The 5036-nt window shown below is 35.5% G+C and overlaps 1 protein-coding gene across 4 annotated transcripts in view; it reads right to left on the bottom strand.

Moving 5' to 3' along the window:
- FBXW11 (F-box and WD repeat domain containing 11) overlaps positions 1-5036 on the bottom strand; it is a 134876-nt gene that overhangs the window by 124027 nt on the left and 5813 nt on the right. For 2 of the 4 annotated variants that reach the window (XM_012809069.2, XM_023515254.1), the window contains exon 2: positions 1185-1345. The exons of the other annotated variants lie outside the window; for them this stretch is intronic. The gene's annotated coding sequence lies outside the window, so the exon portion shown is untranslated. The remainder of the gene's footprint in view (positions 1-1184; positions 1346-5036) is intronic. 4 annotated transcript variants of the gene reach the window in all.

Below are 5036 nucleotides of genomic sequence, written 5' to 3'. Positions count from 1 at the left end.
AAAAAAAAAAAAACTACACGTCAAAAGAAGTACTGAGCTATTCAAATAACCAATAAATACTAAAGGGGAACTGAGAAGACATGTTTGTGTTCACTAGACCAAATGATACTTCCCTGTCAAACACGTTTGACATTTAAATGCACTGCCTCCCTAAATTATGTTTAAGTTCACCTGATAAACTGCTGACCTTCTGATTTTTTAGTAAGCAAGCAGAGCACCACATTAAATTATTAAAATACATGCCAAACAACAATCCAGCATATATTCTTCAAGTGTAAACCCACTGTAGAAAATCAAACTTTGCTCTCAAAGACAGGCAATTTCAAATTCCAGAAGTTGAAGTATAAACTTAAGCAAATATAGTAAAATGGAAAGAGTCAGAGTTTGGGGGACATACAGCCCCAAACTTAAAACCTTGGCTCTGCATTTTACTAGCTGTATAATCCTGAGCAACGTGCAGTGAAAGCTTATGAGCTCCATTTCAACAGCTGTAAAATGCAGGTGAAATCTTGTGCCAATTAAGAAATACACATAAAGTGCATACAAAGGTGCCTGGCACTAGCAGATACTCTCAATAAACAGCTGCCACACAAAAAACTACCAAAGGGGACTAGGAACACTATTTGGGTGATGGGAACACCTTTAGCAGGGACTCAAGCGTTACAAAAGTGATCTATGTTACATAAGACATTTGTGGCCCTTTAATATTTTGAAATTAAAAAACAAAACAAACAAAACCAGTTGCTACAGTCAGTAAACCTTCCTAAGAAGACCCTCCTATAGTTCTAAGAATAAAAGACTACCACTTTACATGGCAACTACAAAATGTATTTTGACCAGGTATTTATTAACTATAAATCATGTGAGATAGTGCCTCAAAATATTTGTTTTCCATATTTTATGAACTATTCCTCAAACATTTCCCTGTTTACTATATTCCCTATGACTAAAAACTGTTTGGAACTATAATAAAAATAACTGCCCTTACTACACTGAAACAAAGTTTTTACAGCATTTCAGCCACATGTACCTCTACTGAACCACACTCAAACCTTACACCAGCACAAATATCTAATATTTCTTCCTTATCCTATGAACGGACAAAAGAAATAAAAGGATTTTTTTTAACTTCTATCAACAAATTGACTTCCACAAAACAAAACAATACAGGGTAATTCGCTTACCTGGAAAATATTTTGTACTTCAGATCCACCAATCCAGAATGAATGGGGTATTCCCTTTCAGACTAGTCTGAGAAAAGACAGCAGTCAAGCATCTTCCAAGATTCTTTCCGTTTACTGTATCCAGCTTTCTTCAACAAAATCCCAAACATGCACTTCGGTAACTGTTGAAAGACAGAAAGCAATCCATACACCCACCATGGCACCAGTGGCAAAGGACAGCCACCAGGAAATGGAAGGAAGGGTCAATGGAATGGTGGATCTGAGGCACAGAAAAAAAGTGACAACCCCTCAGTCAGCTGTTTGGCAGAAAAGGTCTGTGGCAGTATTCCTCACCTCTGTGCCAAAAAAAGGATAGAAAATTCTACATGGCAAATATGGTAGTAATGAAAACATCCCTAATATTAATATTTACCTCATGAAAAACATCATGTAATTTCCAAATAAGAGCAGCTAAAAATTCACCCTATCATCCACATAAGTTATCCCCGACCATTTAGCTACAATGAACTTCCTTATCTATTTTCTAAGACTGCTCCTCCAGCATTACAAAAATAGTTTGGCAGCTAAAAATAATGATATGGGAGGTCTCAAATATCTCCCAATAAAGATCTTTTTTAAAGCACCTAACAAAGAAATCTTTTGGTTTGCTACGTAAGACATCATGTCTACACATTACTCAACTCCTCAACTGCAATGTAGGACATTTTAAAACACAAAATTTAAGAGTGAACTTTTGATTCAATACAGGCCAATCCCCCACAATGGCCCATCGTCAGGTAAACTGGAAACAATAAACACTAAACACTAGTAACAATTCACTGGCTGATACCTTTAAATAAAAGCCCAGTGCATATTATATCAACATTCTTTTTTACTACACCAAACTAGACTGTGTTCCAAACTAAAAGGGAGAAAAAGGCATTTAACAGGATGACTTAGATAAAAACTTTAAAAAACTATGAACTTACTTGCGTATTAATTTGCTACATTTCCTCAATTGCCACACTACTGCCGAAATACTTCTACAGTAATTAACAATAATACCTACCTTCACAGAAGGACTACTAATAGGTCAGACCCTTTGCATTAATTACCCACATTTAATTCTCAAAAAAGATGCCCAGAAAGAAGTACCTTGCCCAAAGTCAACATCTACTTATATGGTAGAGACCACATCCTTTATTCATAGAGTACTACTGCTACCTCCTAAGACCAAGAGTAAGAAAGGCCATGACTTCTGGGACAAGAGAAGAAACCAAGCTTTACTCACACGAATCTTAATTAATTTCTGAGCGGAGAACTACAAAAATACAGAAGAGTAAACATTTTGGTCCAGCTGAACCAGTTGGGCCATCCTGAAAAAGCTAACTCACTCCCTAGATCTAGCCACTCAGAAAAGCATTTCATTAACAAAGTGCCAAGTAATTCTAAGGCCCACAATATTAATGTTGAAACAAAATACATTATAATGGTGCTCAAGTAGTCTTTGTTCGTGGTTGCAAAGATTGTATCTATAACAAAGAATCTCAAATCCCACTGAACCCAAATAACTTTTAAATTCCAGTATTTATTAACAGTCCACAGGCAAAGACTAAAGATGTTCTGATTTTTCACACTGAAGGCAAAGCAGTAAGTAACTGAAATACCAGTCTATGATTAACTTCAGTTAACTTCATTAACTAGTTATGATTAACCATAACAATTAGATGAAAATATCTTAATACCTAAAACTTAAAAGAAGTCATATAAGTGAAATCCCATGCAAATGAGTGGTCAAGTTTTTCCCCTTAAGTAATGTTACTTTTGAGTCTAAGAATAAACTGGAAACCCAATTTTGATGAAAGTAACTAGTGAGCTACAGCTAGTAGCTAACTGCTCAATCAGTATATTATGCTTTTCAAAGTATAACTTACTGTTATATCCAAAGTGCAGAACAAGTTATACCAAAACAAAACCACAACAATTTGACCAAGACTCATTTCTGGATGTCTTGATCCTCACACCTTTTCCTTGTACTAGTGAGTTAATTTTTCCCCCTACCCTACAAAAAAAATTTCTTGAATGCCTAATCTGTAACAGGCCTTATGCTAGACCAAAGATTAGCAGATGCCAGAATGGGAATGTCAGGACTAAGTTCTTCCTGTCCTCTGTCCCCTTTCTCTTTTGAGTCTTTCAAGTTGTCATTTCAAAGAACCAAAATATATTTTATTATTAGTTCTCAAAACTAGTCAAAAGTTCTCAATTTCATGCTTAAAAAATAAAAGTTAAAAATTACTCAAGTTTCTTTTTCTTAATAGTAGAGCCCTCACTTAATCTTCCTTTTCCTTCTGTGGATCAGAGGTTCTAGAACGATTATACTTGCATTCTTACATTAATTATACTTGTATTTGCACAGCTCCCTACTCATAAGCAGAAACTTTTTTTTCATTTTTCGTTTTAATGAGCCAGTATTTCTACCTTACAGATTTCCATCCTGTGAAGGTCTTCTTGTTGACTAATCCTGAGAGGGAATTTCCTAAAAAATACTTCCTGCTGACATCACAGATCTCAGCAATCTGTGAGTTTTGTTAAAAGAGTTAGATCCAGGTTAGAGATACCCTACCGGATTATCAAGTCTTCCTGGTCCTCTCATTTGCCTACAAAGACAAACTTCCTGTTAAGCAATTGTGATCAGCAGAAACTTAACAGAAGGCAACAAGTACATTCTTGACCAACAGGTTTTTTCCCCCCACCATCAACTAATTCAATGAACACAATACAACTCAGAAGGAAATCTTGTATGTATACTTACTGCTTATTCTGTTAAGGTCAAAATCATCAGCTTTCCTGATGATAAAGATAAGAATTCAAGAATCTGGCCGCCCCTGTGGCTCAAAGGTGGCAGGTTCAAACCCAGCCCCGGCCAAAAAAAAAAAAAAAAGAATTCAAAAATCACAATTTGCCAGTCTAAACTAAACTGATCAAACAAACATAAATCAATCTTTAATGTTAATATAAACTAATCACTGTCTCTTTCTACCAGGTTATCTAAAACAGGGTTGGGTGGGTTTTCTCTATAGAACATAGATCTAAGTATACCAAATTGGTAGTTTTTAGTAATTGTAATAGTGCCTCCCAGATTCTCTAAGACAGTACTGATTATGTATTATTTCATAGTTTCCCCCAAAGATGATAGCTCATTAAATGTAGGCCAAAAACAACTGCATGTTAGGCTTCTGTAAAGCTTCACAAATAAACACATCCACAACTCTGGGGAAAAAATTAAAACCTCTTCCATACCATCTATCTTGATTTTGCTTTATAAAAGATGGTCCCTGTAGTTGTGAGGAAAGTTAGTGAGGCCAGCACTCGCAGAATAGCAAGCCTCCCCAAAGTCCTTCCACATACACTACTCATATTATTCTCCTCAAAACTCCAAGCCATATCTAAATTTCCTTATTTTTACCGATAATAAAATCATATCACAGAAAGGTTATCCTTGCTAAGTTCACACAGCCAGCAAGTGACAGGGCTGGAATATCAACTCAGGTGTTTTACTCTAAAGTCATACCCTTTCTGTTAAATTATGCTTTTCTAAGATCATAGAACCCTTAGAGCTTATCAACTGTTTGGGAAATTCACACCAACAGATATAAAAGGAATTTGGTTTCCTCAATTTTTTGCTAACAACCACTCTCTGGGATATATAAAAATCAATCCATGAGGAAAATTCTGTAAATAATAATTAAAACAGTCATCTACAGATTGGAACTATATCCCACCCACCACCCAGTCTCACCCTCACCAGTCTTTCTACCCTATTCATTTCTACCTTTGTCTAAAGCTTATGTTAATTTTCTTTTTTTTTTTTTT

The sequence above is a fragment of the Otolemur garnettii genome, unplaced genomic scaffold, assembly GCF_000181295.1.
Source record: "Otolemur garnettii isolate 467f Iridium unplaced genomic scaffold, OtoGar3 scaffold00003, whole genome shotgun sequence".
Classification (NCBI taxonomy): Eukaryota; Metazoa; Chordata; class Mammalia; order Primates; family Galagidae; genus Otolemur; species Otolemur garnettii.
This window is presented reverse-complemented; position numbering and strand designations above follow the sequence as displayed.